This window comes from Dasypus novemcinctus, chromosome 18 (genome assembly GCF_030445035.2).
Source record: "Dasypus novemcinctus isolate mDasNov1 chromosome 18, mDasNov1.1.hap2, whole genome shotgun sequence".
NCBI classification, from domain to species: domain Eukaryota; kingdom Metazoa; phylum Chordata; class Mammalia; order Cingulata; family Dasypodidae; genus Dasypus; species Dasypus novemcinctus.
Window position 1 is genome coordinate 34262057 of NC_080690.1, and position 21266 is coordinate 34283322.

Below are 21266 nucleotides of genomic sequence, written 5' to 3' on the forward strand. Positions count from 1 at the left end.
AGGGGCCAGGGATGTGCTGACCGCCTGTAACTGCACAGGACGGTCCCCATAACAAAGAACATCGGACCAAAATGTCAGTGGTGCCAGCGTCCGGCCCTGCAGCACGGCGGGAACCCATGTCTCCAGTGGGTACTGTCTCTTTTCTTCTTTCTTAACTAACTCTTTACTCCCTTGCCTATTCTATGCTGTTTTCTTAAATTCCTTCATGTGACACAGCCAAGAACTTGGAAACCCAGAGTCTTCGGCTAACCCAGCCTTTTAAAGCAGGCGCCGTGGATTTCCTGGCTTGTTTTGAGCCGTCTCCCCCTGCTCCCCAGGGAGAACTCTCCTCCGCGTTCTCTTGATTTCTGTCCACAGGTGCCCCTGGGGGACACTCACTGTTACACACCCCGAAATGTGTGGGACGCGCTGCCTAGCGTTGCCCCTTGCCTCCCAGAACACACGCAGGCCCGTGCTACAGCTCCTGAGAAAGCAATCAGACCCCGCCCCGCAGGGCAGGGCCGCCGGGCTGCACTCAGCGAGTTTCCCAAGGTCCACCCACGCCGCACCTCGCCCCGGCCCTGCCCCACTGCCACCCCCTGGGCAGCCGCGGGGCAGGCGGGCTCCACCGCGCAGCGCGCACATTCCCGGGAAAAATTAAAAGCTGAATGCAAGGAAAACAATAAAGGGCCACACCTTTAGGAACATGCCCAAATAAACAGCCTTGACAGCTGTTGGGATGCGATGCCCGTGGAGGATCAGCTGCGCCAAGGCCGGGCCCCAGAACCTTCAAACGCCAACAGGGCCCCGGAACCAGGGCTTACGGCAGACTGCCACCGACCCCGCTCTGCGGCCATCCGAGCTCTAAGGTGGGAAACTTTGGGGCACATTCTAAGGAAGTCCACTGAGGGGGGCTCCTCTCCAGGTCCTAGAGAAGGACGGAGGGCCCAGCCAGTCGTGGGGTGCGGCTGACTCCCTGGAGGGCACCTCTCGGTGCCCTCGGAGCTCTTTATTTTAGCGGCAGCACTGCTCATTCGAGGGATTCTCACACAGTCCTTGTGAGCAAGAGCCCGGAGATCTGGGACCATTTACACAAAGAAGAAGAAAATGCCCGGCCTTTGGCAACCGAACCCGAAAAAGCCAGGCCCCTGCTGCAGCCGGGCTGGGCCTTACCTGCGAGCCCCATTCCCGCCCTGCTCTGCCGCACGCGGGTGTCGCGCACTCGGGATCTCTGTCACAGCTGCCCCTCCTGGCGTGGGACGTTTGCCTGCCAGGCACGCATCTGTCCTTTGCATGGTGGATTCAGGGGCTCCTGGGCGTGGGCGCAGCTAGGGTTGGAGCCAAGGGGGACGCCACAACAAGGTGCCATTCAGCAGCCTGACCTCCTCTCCAGGCCCCGGTGCTCACGCCCTGGAACGAGCTTGTCCCATTCTCCTCCCTCTGAATGGCAGGGCTGTTGGGCAGCGCGGGCTGGACTGTCCTTGCCCCGGGGCTAAGCCAGCAGCAAGCAGCTTCTGTTCCCGGAGGAGAAAGGCCGCCTTGGAGTCCATGGAGGGAAGGACCAAGGGCCCCTGGAGAGGCCACCCCAGCCTTGTGCAGTGTTGTCCATCCAGGCTGGGCTTGGGGGTCCCCCCACCCGAGACCACCTGGCCAGGCATCAGCCAGCATTCAAGCAGGTGCCCCAGGACAGATGAGCTGGGGTAGGTGTGTAGAGCCCCGGAAGTGCAGGTTGTGCTCAGAGCCTCACCAGGAGTCTCTGGCTGAAGCTGAGTTCCCAGGGGAGCAGAGGCACCCCTACCCCATTCAGCCTTAGATACACATATGTATATATATATATAAATACTTTTTTTTAGGAGGTAACCAAGATTGAACCCAGTACCTCCTACATGGGAGGCAGGCACTCAACCATGTCGATTACATCCAGACCCCTACATTTTTTTCAAGGAGAACTAGCTGTTAAACATTTACCAAGACTCCTCCCAAGATATACCATTTTAAAGTAGATAGAAAATTATAATATGTTAAAGACATCTGTTCTGCCCAAATTGACATGTAGATTCAATGTAATTCTGATCAAAATCTATAGGATTTTCCACTAAACTTTTGTAAGTCATTCTAAAATTTATATGAGAAAGCAAAGAGTCAAGAATAGCCAGGTTATTTCTCAAGAAGAATAGCAGAGTACTGAGGGTAGCAAAGTGAGACAGAGGGAGATCATCACGACTTATTATGAAGCTTTAGTAAAGAGAACCCAGAAAGCGACGCACGCACCTATTGACATTTTCGTTTGTTTGTTTCGTCTATGACAGAAGTGGCAAGTCAGATTAGCAGGGGAAAGAGGGACTTGTTGAGTTTGGGTCTCCTGGTCTAGTACCAGGTCCTGGATGTGGAAAGGTTGCCCACAGACCATATCGAAGGAGCTGAGCTGAAGTGTGTCTTCTGGAGGCATACACGGCCTCAGTAAAGCAACAGGTAGATTGGTGACCCAGGGTGACGTAGTTTCTTGGCAAAGTTTGGCCAGAATTTGTCTCAGGGTACAGTTAGCTCTTTCTGCCTTCCCTGAGGGTCTCCAGGAACTATAAAGATGGAATTTAATTCCGAGGGTAGCCAATAGACCCTGGGTTATTCCTTGCAGCTTATTATAGTTAACAGCCTTGATGACACATGCCATCGTATGGTCTCTTTAAGTCTGCTTGTCCCCTTGGTGGCCCCAGGTAGGGTCGGTATTTGGGACTGCCACAGCCCCTGCGGCATGCTGCTGAGGCGGCTGGCCTGCCCTCTTACTGGCATGTCCCTGGGCCTCTCCCCCATGCAGCGTTTTTCTTCAGGGGTGCAGCACGTAGCTAGGATAACATGTGTATCTCTCCATGTTAGCTCAAAATTTAGGGTCACCCGCTGGCCTCTGAAAATCGCCCCGACTGTTTTTTACATCGAGCTACATCTGTCAGGGAGAAGGGAAGGAGGGCTCTAATTGTTCCTGCATCTCCACCTGCTCCTTCCCTCATGCGGCAGAGGCTGTTCTTGGGTCCCCTGGTAGGGTGAAAGGATGGCGCTCTCCTGGTGACTCGGGCTGGACTAGCTGTGGGCGCCTAAGGCGGGGTGCAGAGGCTGGAGGGGAGTCCAGGGAAGCCTCGGGTTCAGGGGTGCAGGCGCCTCCAGGTGCTCAGGCTCGGGACCCGGGTTACAGTGCAGAGGAGAACGGAGGAGGGGCGCGTCTAAGGTGTCACTCTCCTTCCCAAGTTCTCCCTGTTTGGGTTTCCCTTTTTCTGGCCCCTTCTCTGGTTCTCTCTTTTCTGGGGGTGGTTTCACCTTCTGAGCATAGCACAACCTGCAAGACCCATTTAAACTTCTGTTCTGAGCTAGAGCCGGGAAGCCTGACGGGTGGAATCCCCAATCACTGCCCTTCCCTTTCCGCATGCTAGAGGCCACGCCCACTATTCTAGAAAACGTGGAGAAGAGCTTGTCAGACCATCTGGGGTCACAGATTCTGAGTCTGACGAAGCTTTTACCCTCCAAACCAAAGCTCCTCAAAATAACGTCCCTTGTCCCTCTAAGACATTAGGGGATGCCGACCACTTGGCGGTCACAGAGGCCTTGGGAGGCATTTGGAGCTGCTGCTCTGGTCTCAGAGTCCTGAGAACTCAGAGCCGTGCCACCGGGCGTCCCCATGGCATGCTAGGTCTTGGGAGATGTCCAAAGCAGCCAAGCCATGTGCGCAATTCTCCCTAGGAAAGGGGGTAGCTTGAAATCTTTCTTTTGGCCTATTCTTCATATTTATTTTTTCCTTCTCCTCTCCCACCCTGCTGTTTTTGCTGTCTGTGTCCATTCGCTGTGTGATCTTTCTCTTTTTGTCTTCTCTTCTAGTTTTTCTCCTCTAGGATTCACTGGGATTCAATCCTGGGGACCTCTGATGTGGAGAGAGGTTCTGTCAATTGCGCCACCTCAGTTCCTGGTCTCTGCTGTGCTTCACAAAGACTCTCCCCTTTGCCTCTCTTTTGTTTGGTCATCATTTTGCTGTGTGACTCATCTGTGCGGGCACTGGATCACTATGCAGGCACTGGTTCACCACGCGGGCCCTCATATGGGCACTTGGCTTGCCATGTGGGCACTCAGCTCGCCACACGGGCACTGGCTCGCTGTGCAGGCCCTCATGTGGGCACTCGGCTTGCCACACGGGCACTTGCGTGGGCACTTGACTCACCATGTGGGCACTCGGCTTGCCACACGGGCACTTGCCTCACTGCATGGGCACTTAGCTCGCCACACAGGCACTGGCTTGCTGCGCAGAGTCACTTTCTCTTCTTTTTCACCAGGAGGTCCCAGGCATGGAATCCAGATCCTCCCACATGGTAGGTGGAGGCCTTATCTCATGAGCCACATCCGCTTCCGCTTTTGGCCTATTCTTACAGAGCTCGTGGGAAATACTCTCATTTTATGGCCGCTGCCAGGGAGTTTGTAGTTAAACAGACATTAAGAGTATCAGAGATTAATTGTTCTTTCTGCCCTTGCCAGCAAACAGCCTTGGGTTCCCACCTTCCCCCAGGGCAATGTCAGGGCCTCCTGGTGAGAAGGAACAGAACTTCCCCACGCTACCAAGGTGGGACCCAAGTCTCACTCCCAAATGCATTTTCAGTTTCTAAGATATTTCAAAGCATCTCACAGACCCATGATGACACGGCAGGTGACAGTCATTCTGAACGCAGAGAGGGCCTGGGGGACTCGCGGCAGACTCCTGGGCTGGGGCCGTGTGCCTTGTCAGCTCTCAAGGACGGCTTCCCCACCAGTCAGAGCTTCTTGGCTGGAAGTCTGGGAGACCAAGTTGATGTCCTGTGGGAGCCTCTCCAGGGGATGGCAGACGACCAGAAGAGGGCACAAAGGGGCCACAATTAAGGTTTAGACTCACCAGTCCTTGGCGGGGGCTGGGGAGGGTTACCTGCCTCTGGAGTTCCTGGCTGGCGCTCACCAAATGAAGTGGGGGTGATGGCTTCCCCGAGGTTCTTGGCTATGTTACATGAAAGAATGTGAGGACATAGGCCAGTAGTTTACTGAGATATGAGAGAAAAGAACAGAATTACACACCTAAGGTGTAGTTGTGGGTTCCACCTAAGGTGTAGCTGTGGGCTCCTCTAGGCAGAGCGACCGTTTGGGGTTATGGGCTACCTTTTTTAAGCCATTTTAATAAGCCATTCCTAATGTTGGGGGAGGGGCCCCAGCTGTTTGGGGTTCTGATTGGTTTCCCCACCTGTCAGTTCTCAGGGGCCCAATGATGGGGTCTTTTGAAGGTATCGGGGATCTCACTCCAAATGGGATCTCATGGCAGGGTCTCACGGCGTCTTTCCAGCTTTATTCTTGGTGGTGGCCTCTCCCTCAGGGGGTTTCCAGACGGGGTTTCAGGGCCATGTGTCTCGTGGCCACATTTTCTGCCGGGTCTCAGCTGTGATTCGTTTTCCCTTTCCCTAAACTCCCCTGCCTCACTGATCACCCCAAGATTGCCCAACCCAAGGTACCATGCATGTTTTAAAATTTATTGGGAAAACAAAAACAAAATTTTCCAGGACCCTTCTTAGAAATGTCACCCTAATGATTAACTTCTTTGTTTCAGTCGACAGGGCTGTGAGAAAACCCCTTAACAGGGAGGCTGATTGGAGATTGTACATCTCCAGGCTCCCACCTGCACATAGAGCCACTTATCCTTCCCAGCCTAGTGCTATGTCTGTCTGTTCTGCCACGCTGAGCTAACAAACCCAGCCCAGGATGGCCCTGGCCCCTCTCCAACATCATCAAAAACAAGGAAGGCCTGAGAAACCGTCACAGCCAAGAGGAGCTCAAGGAGACATGACGACTAAAAGGGATCCTGGAGCGGAAAGAGGATATCAGGTAAAAGCTAAGCCCAGCTTGGGGAGCCGGTAGCTCAGTGATTGAGTGCTGGCTTCCCACATACAAGGACGGGGTTCAATCCCCAGGCCTGGTGCTCAAAAAAAAGAAGAAAAAAAAACCTAAGGAAAGCTGAATAAAGTAGGGACTTCAGTAAATTTTTAAAAAGTGAGCAGAAGCATTTTTCAGAAAAGCAAGCACATGTGGCAATAAACATCCAAAGGGACATTCCACATCATTAGTAATAGAAAGGCCGCAAGGCAATGCCATTTTATATCAGAAATTAAAGATTCCAATGGTACCGAGAGGCTCCGGGTCCACGGGTTCCCTTGCGGCACAGGCCATCCTGACAACGGTGGCTCTTACGGTGGTGAGGGGGAGAGCCGCGGAGGGTTTTGAGTAGTAAATGTGTCTGGCTGCTGGGCTGCAAAAAAGACTGTAGGAGGACTGGGCAGATGTGGGGAGAGTAGGGAGGAGGCTGGGGCAGCTATCCAGGGGTGGGTGGAGGGTGATTAGGACCGGTGTGGCGGCAGTGGAGTTGGGGAGAAGTGCTGGAGTCTGCTCTAGGCCATGCGGCCTCCTGATGGCCCATGTTGAGCTGAACTGTGTACCTGATCTTCCACCTCCTCCAGACAGCTGAGAAGCCAGGAGGGGCCAGACTATCGCACTCATCTATCATTCAGCATTACAGACAGGTCTTGGCTCAGGCCCAGCACAGTGGAAGCACCCAGGAAGGAATAAACGAATAGCCCCAATCATGAGTTCCCTTCCTCCTTAACCCTCGGTGGCTCCCCGTTATCTGGGGAATGGAGAGAACATTTGCAGCCTCTCACACGAGGCTCTCTTTTTCATATCCATGACTTTGCTTGTGCTGTCCCCTCTCCAGGAGAGGCCAGAGCCCATGCTGGGGTAGGGGTGCTATAAGGGAAGTCAGGGTACCAAGGACACCACACCCATGCCTTCTTGGGGCACTTTGCCCCTACAGGTGGTTGACTTTGGGGATTTTGCTTCCTCTTTTCATCTTTACCAGGGACCCAGGCCCATCTAAACCATAGGGATATGAGGAGCTGCTTCTGTCTGGTACAGACTTCAAATCCCCACCAAGAAAGTAAGAGTTTCCCAGGGCCTAGACTGACAGGCCCCAGGGGCAGGAAACGCCTACGTGCCAGAGAAAACCTCATCCACGGGTGTGTCTCACAGGCCCCAGCAAGAAGGAACATGGCCCAGGAAGGGAGGTGAGCCCCAGCCCCCTGATTCGATTCTGCCCTAAGAGTCTCAGACCTGGGGTTCTGGCAAGGACTCTTGGGCACTGTGGGTGGTCCTGTGATGGAAGGAAGAAGACTCCACCCTGCGGTCAGAAGGGTAGCTGTCCTTGGCTCCAACCAATAGAACGATGCTAAGGGTGATTTACTGGAAGAATGAAAGGTGGGGGCTGGGAGCCAGACTTGGAAAGGGGGAAGAAGCCAAAGAAATCCAATAGAGTTGGGGTGCAGGATCCATAGACCTGGGCCATAGACCAGGATCCAAGAACCTGGTCGGGCCAGTGCCTGCATGGAATGTTCTTTGATGCTCATTCTACCACCTCAGTCCCAAGTGGACAAGGCTCCCTGGAGCACGAGGATCTGACCCTCCAGTTTTTACGGCTGGAGCCAGGCCCCTGGCTCTCCACTCCCACAGCTGCACACATGCGGGGGAGGGAATTCCCAAAAAGGAACCTGGAGGAATGGATGGCACACAGTCAAACCTGACAAACGCCCGTCACAAGCCTGAATCTACCCCTTGTCCCTGCTCTGGGGAAGTATTGCCCCCCCCTCTGCTGGGTCCCTTGAAAGGGGCAAACTCTCCTGAAGGGGAATGGTGACCCACAATCACTGACCTTCTGGTGTAGGTTCTGGCTTAACCTTGCTCAGCTTGGGAGGGGAGGGGTCTCAGAGACAGAATAGCATCCAGAGGCCCAGGTATGACTGTACCCCCACCTGCAGGGAGGTCGATGGTGCATTGGGAGGGTCAAGAGCTCTCGCAATTGCTACTGAGCATATGCAGGTTCTTTCTCCCTGAGGCATTTAACATGAGATCGAAGCCCCTTCTCAGTTAAAGGTGGAGTGGGCATCACCATCCCAGAATCCTCAGGATTGGGGAATGAAATATGGACTAGAGTAGACTTACTGGTATTCTACTATAAACTTACTGTGATTCTAGCAATGGAAGTAAGTATATCATTGATATAGAGACAGTAGCCACTGGAGGTGCTGAAGGCAGGGAGAGGGAAAAAGAGGTATAATATGGGGGCATTTTCAGGACTTGGAATTGCCCTGAACGACATTGCAAAGACAGATACAGGACATTATATATCTTGCCATAACCTACAGAATGGAGGGGGAGAGAGTGTAAACTTAATGTAAACTATAATCCATGCTGTGTGGCAATGCTCCAAAATCTGTTCATCATTGCAATGAATGTACCACTGTTATTGGATTTTGTCTAGGTTCTTGACGATGCTGCAGATATGAATTTCAAGAGCACATCGGGTGAGTTAGGCCAGTAATTTTATCAGATAGGGGGGAAGAGAACTGGGAGAAAATAGCAGATCATGGGTCCCAGGTGAAGAGGAAGGGACTGAAAAGTGGTCAAGTGGGCTGATTTACAGACTACAATTCCCCATTATAGATTATAAACGCCCAAGTTTTACTTGTGTAGCCACATGGCAGAGGAGAAACGATGAGGGTGGTGCACAGAGGGCAGGAATAAGGCTCCACAGGTGAGAGGGCACAGATTCAGACCTTGCGCCTACTTTTTGAACTATTAGTTATTCCACCCCTTTGCTCATGGTAGGGGAGGAATTCCAACTGTTTGCTGTTTTGATTGATCACCCCACCTGTCAATCCCCCATGAGGGCCTAATGCTAAAGTCCTTGGGGAATACCGGGGCTTCTACCCGGGCTTCTCCTGGCTTCCAGAAGAAGGCTTGTTCTGAGTGGCAGAATCTTGGGGAGATTCTCCCAGCAGCCATCTTGGAGGTTACTGATGTCCACATGGACTCTGCCAGGTTCCAGATCCACCTATTGATTCCCTATCTTACTAGCTGGCTTCACCACACTAATGAAAGAGTTGTTAATGTGGGAAAAGTGGGAGGTGTGGGGTGGCGGACTTGGCCCAGTGGTTAGGGTGTCCGTCTACCACATAGGAGGTCCGCGGTTCAAACCCCGAGCCTCCTTGACCCGTGTGGAGCTGGCCCATGAGCAGTGCTGATGCGCTCAAGGAGTGCCATGCCATGCAGGGGTGTCCCCCGCATAGGGGAGCCCCACGCGCAAGGAGTGCGTCCCATAAGGAGAGCCGCCCAGCGCGAATGAAAGTGCAGCCTGCCCAGAAATGGTGCCGCATACACACAGAGCTGACACAACAAGATGATGCAACAAAAAGAAACACTGATTCCCGTGCCGCTGACAACAACAGAAGCGGACAAAGAAGACACAGCAAATAGACACAGAGAACAGACAACCGGGGTGCGGGGGGGTGGGGGGGCGGAAGGGAAGAGAAATAAAGAAAGAAAGAAATCTTAAAAATAAATAAATAAGTATATTTTTTTATTTATAAAAGACCAATTCCTGAGACACTGAGCTTTCAAAGACAGAAAGTAAGCAAAGGATGTCAGTGGCCTTGTGGCCCCCCAAACTGTCTCCTGGATCTGCAGAAATTCAAATATTTCATAACATCAGGGTGCTAATGAATAATTGGGGTGGAACTGATACAGGTTCCCTCATTAATAAGCATTAAGGGGCTGAACAGGATGGGGGTAGGCACCAAAACAGGGGGAATCACAAAGTTATAATCATTTTCAGAGGTCAAGGCATCTGGGGGAGGGGGATACAGCAAACGAGGTGAATTACAAAGTTTTCCATATGGGTATTAAAGAGGAAGTTGGAGTGGTTACCCTCTCAATAGAAATATTCATATCAAAGGTAAGATCCATCTGGAATAATTACCATAGTAGCAGGTAGAAGTGACCATATGCCAGGGTAGATCCTCTGGAATAATCCTCAGATGGCAAGATTTTATTTGGAAATGGCCATCTACAAAGGGTGAGGTTGATCTAGCCAATTGCAATAATTTAGCTATTTTATATTTTAATTCTTAACCCTCGGTTATACAATGAACCCAAATCCATTCCCCAGCTTTGGTAGGCAACCTCTGGAATAGGGACCTAGTCTACCAAGCAGCCTCCAGAACAGTTTCCCAGGCCCTTGCCTCAGCCTTCTCACTTGAAGACTCAGGAATCACCAAGGGGAGCAGCTATAGCTCAAGTGATTGAGCACTTGCTTCCCATGTACGATGTCCTGGGTGCAATCCCTGATACCTCCTAAAAAACAAAACAAACAGGAAAACCAACTCTCAGTGGTGAGCGGATCCCAGTACCATCTTTTAAAAAATCACCAAGTCTATCCAGGCTCAGAGGAAGGATTTCTGATCTCTGGGAAGTCCTTGTTGTTGGCCTCCAGGCCAAAAACCAGCTGTGTTCGTCCCTGGACATGATATCCCAAACTTTCCCCACCATCCCAGAGCCCTAAAGAACTCCTTCGGAAGCCGACTTCTAGGTTCTTTGCAACGTTACATAAAAGAATTTAAGAACATTCCAGTTTAGTTAGGCCAGTAGTTTATTGAGAAAATGGAAGAAGAGAACACAAATAGGAGAAAATAACAGATTACACATCCCCAAGCATAGGTGCGGGCTGCTCCAGGCAGAGAGAGATTTATTTAGCTTGTGTGGTCACCTTTTAGCCTATTAATTATCTCTGCCCTGGCTAATGTTCGAGGGAGGAGTCCCAACTGTTCACTGTTCTGATTGATTACCTCACTTGTCAGCTCCCCAGGGGGTCCATATTAGTCAGACAAAGGGGTGCTGATGTGAAGTATCAGAAATCTGTTGGCTTTATAAAGGGTAATTTATTTGGGGTAAAAGCTTACACATACATGGCCCTAAAAGTCCAACTCAAGGTACCATAAGAGGTACTTTCTCACCAAAGATGGCTGCCGATCTCTGCGAGGGTTCGGCCTTCCTTCTTCTTCTTAAGGCTCCGTGGTCTCAGCTTCTTCCACTTGCAGCTGTAGGCTGCTCTGGTCTCTTCACAAGGTCTGCTGTAAACTATCAGGCAAATAGCTCATCTCTGTCCTCTGCTGTGTCTATGGAGCTTTCGCTGTCATGTATCTTCTTCTGTGTGTCTTCCTGAGTGAGTGTCCATTTATATAGCTCACCAAGGGGATGGGGCCTTAAACTGAGGTACCCCCTACTGACCTTCCTCTGAGTCTCTCTCTAATGACGTGGTTAAATCAAAGCCTTAATCTTAACATAATTTAATCAAAGACATCTCAGCGGGGTATCACGCCCAGAGGAACAGACCAGTTTACAAACATTATGTCTCTTTTAGGAATTCATAAATAATCTCAGACTGTCGTGGGACACAAAGATGAGGTCCCTTGAGGATATCTGGGGCTTTTCCTTGACCCCAAATGTGATCTCATTCCAAACAGTGTTCTCATGAGGTCCTTCTGGTAGCCTCCTTGGTGGTGGTCTTTCCCTTAGGGGGTTTCCAGGAGGGGTTCCAGAAGCACGTGTTTCACAGCCATGTTTTTCTGCCAGGTCTTCGTCTCGTCTTCCCTTTTCCTAAACTAGCCTCCCTCACTCCCTTCCTTCCTTCTCTTCTAAATAGAATAGAGTTCTGGGGCAAAACCACTGGTGTATGCAGGGGAGGGATAAAGCCCACCTGGAGAGGAGAGGGGCCAGGAAGGAGCTGGGGGTGGGGGTGGGATGCAGCGGGAACTGGGACCAGCCTCCCGGACTTCACAGGGCTGATGGATATTGTGGTGCCTGGTGGAGCCCAGTAGCACCTGGGCCGCTCCCTGTGATTCAGGTTCTCCCCCTTCCTCCACACCCCTGGAGCTCTGGGCAGACTTGCCTGGCCCTTCCTGTACATGGGCATTCTGAGAGCCCTTAAATGCTCTGCACACACACACAAACATACACATACCCAAGTATAGGGCTTCTGGAACAAGCTGGTCCTGAGCCCACCCAGAAAATACATCATGATCCCTTCCCCCCTCCTCCCTTTCCTCAAACCCTGAGAGCAAAATTCATCCCAAGATTAGTTCAATTCCTCCAGGGTACAAGGAATAGGCACACGCAGCCCTTGCTGATGGGGATGCATTCTATTTGCAGGGGCTGCTGAGTACTTTCCAGACCCACTCTCCACCCTTCCCTGCCCCTACAGCCTATCCCCAATTACTCATTGGCTTCCTGCCAGGACCCTTACTGGGTCCCATGGAGTGAGTGTCAGGGGTGTGCAGGACCCCTCTCTCCCACTAGGGAATCCAAAATTGACCAGACACTCTTCCGTCCAGCCCCAGCAAGCTGGACTTCCTGGGACTTTGAGACTTGGGCAAGGGAAGAAAAGCTCAATGGGCAGTTCAGAGTGTCGTGGTCAGCGGTAGAGGCGGGGATGCTTGGGGACAGCAGGAGCAGTGGAGATGGCTCTGCCAACCACAGCCCAGCCAGACTCCTCCTAGGGAATGATCGGCTGCCTGGCCACCCACAGCATCTGCCTATTTTCTGAGTCTTTTTTTCCATCCTTCCCATCAATTCCAAAGGTACCCGATATTCTTTCAAGGACTTTCTTTTCTACCTAATTTGGCTAGAGTCCATTTCTGTTGCTTGCATCCAGAGGCCCTGACTGATGCAGGGTTTGCTTTCAGAATTCAGAGGGAGGTGAAATGTCCTTGGGATCATTCTCAGAAGATGTTCAGCTTCTGTGAGTCTCTAGAAGACTGAGATGTGAGGCAGCTTTCACGGAAAAGCAGGAAAGTTGGTCCTCACTGTTATCATTTGGGTGAGTTCTTTACTGTTCCCACAACATAGTTCTAGTTATAGTATTAGTGATCCTCCTGTTCTTTTTTAAAATTTTATGCCAACTGCACATTGAATTTATACTTCTCAGGAAGGAGGATCTGAATGGCTCAGTTTGCCTTCATCCAGTACTGAGCATCTGGACTGGGCAGAGTGTCATGCCGGCCCCTTCCAGAAGAGTTAAACTCCTGCTTGCCCAGTCAAGCATGCTGTATCAGCGGTGGCCAAGAAGTGGCTGTGTGTGTAGATGAGTAAGTGCGTGGATGGGCTTTCTCCTTGCCTCCTGGTCAGACTGAATCGTGGCCTCCTCCCAAGGTTTCCTCTTCATTTTGGCAGGTCCCCTACTCGGCCTGAGTTAGTGGAGAAGGGGTCTGCACTCCCTGAGGTAGAGTTGTTCACTCTGGGTTGCTATCTGCTCCAGCTCAGTGGCTGCATCTTGAAGTGAGAAACAAATGCTCCCCGACTTTAACTGTGACTTTAATAATCCTCCTCCAGCAAAAAGGTTAGATCTTATACCATCACCCCTCTCCATTCCCAGCACAATGATTTCCATACCGGAGGGATTCGATAAATGCTCACTGAATCAAGCAGTGATTTATGAATCAACTAGTGATTGTCAGACGCTGCCCGTGGCCTGAGGGAAGCACTTGATATGTGCTGGGGACTGTCCTAGACATATTTAATCTCACAGCAACCCAATGGGGTGGGCCCTATTATTGATCCCACTTTATGCCTGCGAAACGGGAGGTACAGAGAAGCCACATGGTTTGTCTCAGCAGTGGCACTGTGGTTCTAGCCAGGCAGTCTGGCTTCAGAGCCAACACTCTCAACTGCTGTACACGCTGTTTCACAGGGGTGTACTTGGCACTGAATTAAACAAGGCGTCCTGATGCAGCCACGTCACATTTTAAGCAGTAAACACCTTTTAAAAATGAATTTGTCCAATAGACATCCAGCATGGTCACACCCCACCCACCCCTTGGGGAGGCTGGGATGGATGCCCCTTCACACATGACTTGGAAAAAGCTGCAAGTTAAATCACTGTATTTGTCAGGCCTGGCAAAAACATCCTGTACCTGTCCCCTGGGAGATTGTGAAAGAGCAACAGCCGGGCACATTTATGACTTTAGCACCACGGCTCCAGGCCAGGTCTGACACAAACAGGGCAGTGTGCACAACACAGCCCACCTGTGCTCTACCAGGTCCAAGCCCAGCTCTCTCCCCAGGAAACGACAGGGCAGCTCAGAGAGCAGTGCTCACTCTGGGGGGCGTTTCCAGGCAGTGGGGCCCCAAGGAGCTCAGCCCCACCCGTGGGCATGTTCAGTCTCTGCAAGACATTGCCACATCCAACAGGCCGGGGCCTGCCCACCTCTCCTTCCACATCCAGGCAGGAGCCAGCACCCGGTGTTCCCTGGGCCCTCGGTGCAGGCAGCCACAGATGGGCGGAGGTGGCTCCAAATAGCCACCGGGTGGAAAGGTTTCCAGGCCTCGAAGCCAGGGGAAAATGGCAAAGGCTCATTTCATTTCCCCAAACGAGTCCACATGCCCGCCTAGCGCAGTGGGTGGCAACCCTGGGTATTTGTTACAAATGCAGGTTCCCAGGGCGCACCTCAGACCTAAGAAATCAGAACGGGGGACCCTGTGTGGAGCCCTTTTTCAAACTTTCCAAGTCTTTTTTTTTTTTTTAAGATTTATTTATTTATTTCTCTCCCCTTCTCCACCACCCCGGTTGTCTGTTCTCTGTGTCTATTTGCTGTGTCTTCTTCGTCCGCGGCACGGGAATCTGTGTTTCTTTTGGTTGCGTCATCTTGTTGTGTCAGCTCTCTGTGTGTGCGGAGCCATTCCTGGGCAGGCTGCACTTTCTTCGCACTGGGCGGCTCTCCTTATGGGGCACACTCCTTGCTCGTGGGGCTCTCTTACACGGGGACACCCCTGCGTGGCAGGGCACTCCTTGCACACATCAGCACTGCGCATGGGCCAGCTCCACAAGGGTGAAGGAGGCCCGGGGTTTGAACCGCGGACCTCGCACGTGGTAGACGGACGCCCTCACCACTGGGCCAAGTCCGCCGCCCCTTTCCAACTCTTGTCGCCTAGAGCCCACCAAGTTCTTTCCCACCTGAGGGCTTTGTGCAGGCAGTGTCCTCTACAGGAAGACAGCTCTCGGCTCTCAGGGGAAGGGTGCCCTCACGCAGCTCTCCCCTGTCACAGCCCTAGCTGGTCTTTTTTTTAAAAAACAAACAAACAAACAAAAAAAACAGGACTTCCTACTGTCCCTTCAAGAAGTCTGTAAGCTCCATGCCAGGGTCTCTCACCACGCAGAACATAATGCCTGTGTATACAGCAGGTTAGCACAATAGGTAGCCGATGAATGATACACACTCAAAAAGGGCAAGGACCCGTTCTGCCTGGACGGTAGTAGAGGAAGCCCATCCACCTTCTCTCACAAAGAAGGAGGCAAGGACATAAGATCCCTGGAAACCTTTGTCCCCGCTCCCCACATCCTTGCCCCTTTCTCCTGATACCCCTACCCAGGGTCACCTACAGTCAAATACCACATTCCCAACACACCACAAGGCAACCTGAGCCAGGACGGTCCAGATGAGTGTGGAGTTTGTCATTCATGTATCCCCCTTGCCAGCCTGACATCCGATGAGGGGCTGACGTTAGGCAGAGAATCCCGAGACTGAAAAGGAGAGATTGGGCAGTTTCTCTGCCAGGCACCCTTGACAGGAGAACAGGGAGGAGGCTGTGCCCACCCCACCCCACCCATCACCCAGCACACGCTCTTCCTTGAACAGCACTGGATGCTAAGGCCCAGAGAGGTCAGCCGCCTTGCCTTAACACACTGCATTTGTTAGGGTGAACATTTGGTGTGGAGCCCAGCTCTATGGACTTCCAGTGCAATCCCCCAGCCCTGCCCTGCTCAACACAATGTCCTTTATTTATGACCCTCACAAAGGAAACCACAGCCAGAATAAAACCAACAATTTTTATTGTCCTTCACATATCTCATAGAAAAAGGAATGGGGCAGATGGGTCAGGGCTGCATGAAAAATTTTTTTAAAAATCCAGATTTGTACGCATTGCTCTATTTACAATTGGGAACAGGAATCTCCAGCTTCAGGCACAGCAGCTGCACTTGTCCGAGGCCCCTTTGCAGACGCAGCCCTGGGCACACTTGGCACAGCCCACGGGGCAGCAGGAGCAGCAACCTGGGGAAGGGAAAGTGGAAGTGAAGAAGATCAATCAGGTCAGAAAACAAGGGATCCCGCACTTCCCTGCAAGGGACACTGGAGGCGCCACCTTCCACTAGGAAGGGGCACATCACCAGTCTTCAGGGAGCTGGAGAGACTGGGACAGGTGGGGAGAAGAGAGGATCCTACTCACTCTTCTTGCAGGAGGTGCATTTGCACTCTTTGCATTTGCAGGAGCCTGCGCAGGGGCAGGAGTTACCTGCAAGGAAGACAACAGGACCATGAGCAATAAAGTGACCCAGGAGATCCAACAGTCAGTCAACAAATGCTCCCTGCACCCAGCTATGTGCTGTGCCCAGCCTTGGTAGCACCTGCCTCATCCCGGGCAAACTGAAGTCGAGTCCCCACCTTCCCTCACTCGTGCTGGCAAGGCCACGGCGCTCTCCTGCTTTTACCCCGAAAGGAAGGTCTCGGGCTCCTGACCCAGCCACAGAAGGGTCAGGGTCTTATGCCCTAAGCCCGAAAAGGTAGTGGGGACTGCCACCCATCTAGCCCAGGGAGCTCAGAGGCCGGGACAGACGCCCTGGGGCCCAGCCCATCAGCCCCAGGGCCATCTTGGAGCAGGACACCTCTGCCCTCCGACTCCTCACCTCTAAGATGGGAGACACTTGGCAAGGGAAAAACGCTAGAACTGCCTCCACTACACCTCAAAAATCAAAACTTCTTTCCTCCTTCCCCATAGTGAGTCGATCCCGTGGCTAAGACTGGGGCATCCTCAGGCCCAGTACAGGCGCCACTTACCAGTGTCGCAAGAGCAGCTGGGGTCCATTTCGAGCTGAGTAGACGCCTGACACCCAAAGTAAGTCACGAGGAGGCGTTAGGCTGGTGGAAGGCGTGCTGGAGCCCAGGGCAAAGTTTGCTCCTTTGTCGCCCTAAGAACCCGCGGGCGCACAGCACCCCCCGCCCCCCGCCCTTGCACACGTCCCCCTGCCTCGCGCCGCCCCCGCTGGGCTGCGCTGTGCGCACCTGGCCGCGCGCAGTGCCCGGAACGCGGTCGGGGCGCAGCCTGCGGGTTGCAGCTTCGTCTGCCGCTCGCCCGGGGGTGTGGGGATGGGGGTGGGGCCTGTGCGTCTGGTGGCACTCGGTGTCCCAGCCACTGTGACCGCCCCCTCCGGATTTCCTGTTGCTGCTGGCGGACCCCGCTCCTGAGTGTTCCCGTACTTCAACCCCAGGGTCCCGCATCCTACACCCTAAAACCCCTTTCTTTACGTGTCTTCAGCTCCCCCATGCTTGGAGCCCGTGCGCAGCAACAGCGCGGCGCTCTCGTCCCGAGCCTGGACGCGGTGGGTGAGAGCGAGCGGGCGTTGTCTGGAGAGGACAGGCAGGGGGTGACCCTCGCCTCTCACCTCGGTTCCTCTGCCTTCTCCACCTCCGGTCTTTGGCCCTTTCTCTTGTGCACAGCGACGCGGTCTGACACCAGCGCTGCCTCTGGGCTTCAGTTTCTCATCTGCCAAGCCAGGGGCAGATCTGAACCATCTCAAAAAGCCTTTCAGATATGAAATGTGAGAAGCGTCCAGTGATACCGTGATCAGCCAGCTGTGGCTGGAGCATGAGAACAGCTGTAGCATAAACTCAGGCTCTGTGATCTTAGACAGGGGGCTTAACCTCTCTGGAAAATGAAATACTGACTCCAGCCCTTCAGTTGCATAAAGATCAAGTGACATGAAAAGTGGGAAAGGCTTTTGTGGCAGTCCAAATCCTGAGACACCATCTTGCCCAGCCAATTTTGTGCTGGGGGTCATCACACGTCCCCTGGCACAGGATGAGAGGGACTCCACTCCCATCTCCAGCCTCCAGACAGAAGCGATGCTTCCAAACAGACAGGTCTTTCCCCGAGAGCTTGTGGGCATTTAACAGGATCCTTGCTCCGACAAAGTGACGTGGGCAATAATGACTGTAATGGCCAATGCTTTTTGGCCCTAGCCAGGAGCTAGGCTACTATCTCATTGAATCCCCATGTAGGAAAAAACCTCCTCTTTACAGATGAGGAAATGGGGGCTCACAGAGATTCTGTGATTTCTGCCTGATACGTAGCTAGAAAGTGGAGGGATGGGCTGTGCACAGGAACTTCCTCCCACCCAATCACTTGGCCCAGGCTAGCTTCTGAAATCCCCTTTTCACACAGGGCAACTTGTGCAAGCATGGACCTGACTCCATTTAATTCAGCTGCTTCTTTGATTGAACATCAAATAGGAATTCCCTCAACAAATAGCCAGGGGCACTAACTGTTAGCAGTAATTGCTAGTCATGCAGGCATTTCACTCCTGCCCAGCAGAAGCCACCACACCCTCAAATTGTAGAATCCATCATCATGCCAGCATGGACAGAAGTACTTCATATGAACCGATTCCCATGTAAACTCCACCCCTCTGGGAAATAAGAAATTATGATTCATCTAAAGGAAAAAGGTTAAGTTAAAGACTAGGGCAGGGGATGGCAGAAATGGCAGGTGACCTTCTGTACCTGCCACGAGGGCGTGGACTGTCTTGTTCACGGCTGTATCTCCCCAGTGCCCATCCCAAACTGTAGAATCCAACATCACCCCAGCATGGACAGAAGTCTTCATCTAAACCAATTCCCAGGTAAACTCCATCTTTCTGGGACATGGGTAGGTAATTCACTCCACATGCCTAGCCAGTTTGCTAGTTTGAACTAACCAAGGGATGGAATTCGAGGGAGGGGTTGATTTCAGCCTGGAGGAACTTCCAAACACTCTGAGCCAAAACCCAACAGGAAGCTCCTGGGCAAGGCAAACCTGCGTGTTTGTAATTCTTCCATTTTTCATGTTATTTTGTTCTTATTATATATATTTCTTGAAATTGTCTGTTGAATGTTATGATGGTTTTATATTTTCTGTTTTGTTTTCTTTTTAGTAACAGCAATTGAGATACACGCACACACCATACAATCCATCCAAAGTATACGATCAATGGTGCCATTATAGTCACAGAGTTGTGCATTCTTCTCTACCATCGATTTTAGAATATACTCAATTCTCCAAAAAGAAAAACCCCATAGTTCTTGTACCCTAATATTATTGATTTTTGTTGTTCTTTCTTAGTGATTCATTGTTTTCATTTTACCAAAGTTGAGCTCCCCGAAACATAGGAAACACCGCAGGTAGTTTGCAAAGCCCTGTGTAGGTTTTCGAGCGGTGGGGGGGTCAGAGTCCATCCCCTCTGTGCCCCTGGCCAGCCTGACATCCGATGAGGGGCTGAAGTTGGGCAGAGAATCCCGAGAATGAAAAGGAGAGATTAGGCAGTTTCTCTGCCATGCACCCTTGACATGAGAACAGGGAGGAGGCTGTGCCCACCCCACCCCTTACATCACCTAGCACAGGCTCTTCCTTGAACAGCACCGGACGCTGAGGCCCAGAGAGGTCAGCTGCCTTGCCTTAACACACTGCATTTGTTAGGGGACATTTGGTGTGGAGCCCAGCCCCGCTCAGCCCAATATCCCTTATTTACGACCCTCACAAAGGAAACCACAGCCAGAATAAAACCAACAATTTTTATTTTCCTTCACATATCTCATAGAAAAAGGAATGGGGAAGATGGGTCAGGGCTGCATGAATATTATTTTAAAAATCCAGATTTGTACACAGTGCTCTATTTACAATTGGGAAGAGGCATCTCCAGCTTCAGGCGCAGCAGCTGCACTTGTCCGAGGCCCCTTTGCAGACACAGCCCTGGGCACACTTGGCACAGCCCACGGGGCAACAGGAGCAGCAGCCTGGGGAAGGGAAAGGGGGCCAGAGATGAGCACTCAGGATCGAAAATTGAGGATTCCCACACTTCCCAACCAAGGACACTCTGGAGGTGCCACCTTCCACTAGGAAGGGGTACAATGCCAGGCCTCAGGGTGGCTGAGAGACTGGGAATGGGGTGTGGGAAGAGGGTTCCTACTCACTCTTTTTGCAGGAGGTGCATTTGCACTCTTTGCATTTGCAGGAGCCGGCACAGGTGCAGGAGTTACCTGCAAGGAAGACAACAGGACCGTGAGCAATAAAAGTGACCCAGAAGATCCAACAGTCAGTCAACAAACGCTCCCTGCACGCAGCTATGTGCTGTGCCTAGTTTGGGAACTACTGCTTCACCCATGGCAAACTGAAGTCTAGCCCCTACCTTTTCTCAGTCATGCTGGGAAAGACAGTGTGCTCTCCGAATTTACCCCACGTGAAAGAACCCAGGCTCCATTTACCCCACGTGAAAGAACCCAGGCTCCAGACCCAGCCACGGAAGGCTCGGGCGTCAGGGTCTTCCACGCTAAATCGTCAGGGTCTTCCACGCTAAATCTGGAGGAGGCAAAGGCGCCTCCTAAGGAGCTCAGAAGCCCGGACAGAGGCTGTCGGGTCCAATGCAGCAGCCCCCTGACCTACTTGGAAGAGATCACCTTTGTGCCTCAGTCCCCTCGCCTCCGAAATGGGAGAAGCTTGGCACGGGATCAAACATTAGAACTGCATCCACTTTTGCTCAAAAACCAAAACCTCCTTTCCCCATCCCCGGGGTCTAAGCCTGGGGCAACTTGAGACCGAAGCAGGCGTCACTCACCAGTGTCGCAGGAGCAGTTGGGGTCCATTTCAAGTTGAGCTGGAAGTGGGGTCCCAACAGCAAGTCACGAACAGGCGTTAGGCTGGTGGAAGGCGTGCTGGAGCCCAGGACAAAGCTCGCTGCTTTATAGCCCTAAGAACCCGCGCGGGCGCACAGCCCCACCCCGGCCCTTGCACACGTCCCCCCGCCTCGGGGCCGCCCCCGCTGGGCTGCGCTGCGCGCACCGGGCCGGGCGCAGTTCCCAGAGCGCGGTCGGGGCGCAGCGCTCGGCTTGCAGCTTAATCTCTCGCTCGCCCAGGGGATTTGGGGGGCGGGGCGCTGTAGGCCTGTTGGCACGCGGTGTCCCAGCCACTGAGCCCGCCCCTTCCCAGTGTTCCCGCGGCTGCCGGCTGTCCCGCTCCCGAGAGTGCAGTTTCCACCGCCGCAGGGGGCTCGCATCCGCCCACAGTTCGCAGCGCTCATCTTCAGCTTCGGCCCTTCTTGGAGCCCGTGGGCAGCGACAGCCCGGTGCTCCCGTCCCCAGCCCGGGCGCGGAAGGTGAGCGGCGACAGGAAGCCGTGTGCAGAGGACCGGCCAGAATGACCTTCACCCCCACCCATCTCCCTCTCTCTTCTCCACCCCGGGTCTTCGGCCCCGTTTCTCTGGTGCACAGCGACGCAGTTTGACCGCAGCTCCCCCTCCCTCCCTCCATCCCGTTCTCCACGCCAGGAGGGGT

The 21266-nt window shown here is 52.8% G+C and overlaps 1 long non-coding RNA gene and 1 other non-coding gene across 2 annotated transcripts; one reads left to right on the top strand and one right to left on the bottom strand.

Annotated features, from left to right (window-relative positions):
- Nucleotides 1-591: 591 nt before the first annotated feature.
- On the top strand, nt 592-8718 carry LOC131274245 (uncharacterized). The gene is made up of 4 exons (XR_009181454.2): nt 592-848; nt 5582-5856; nt 6884-7088; nt 8339-8718. It is a non-coding gene; the product is annotated as an uncharacterized lncRNA (long non-coding RNA).
- A 7139-nt stretch (nt 8719-15857) lies between these two features.
- On the bottom strand, nt 15858-21129 carry LOC101417543 (uncharacterized). The gene is made up of 3 exons (XR_009181549.2): nt 20552-21129; nt 19911-19976; nt 15858-15959 (listed from the first exon to the last, which is right to left on the bottom strand). It is a non-coding gene; the product is annotated as an uncharacterized protein (transcript).
- Between the last annotated feature and the right edge of the window lie 137 nt (nt 21130-21266).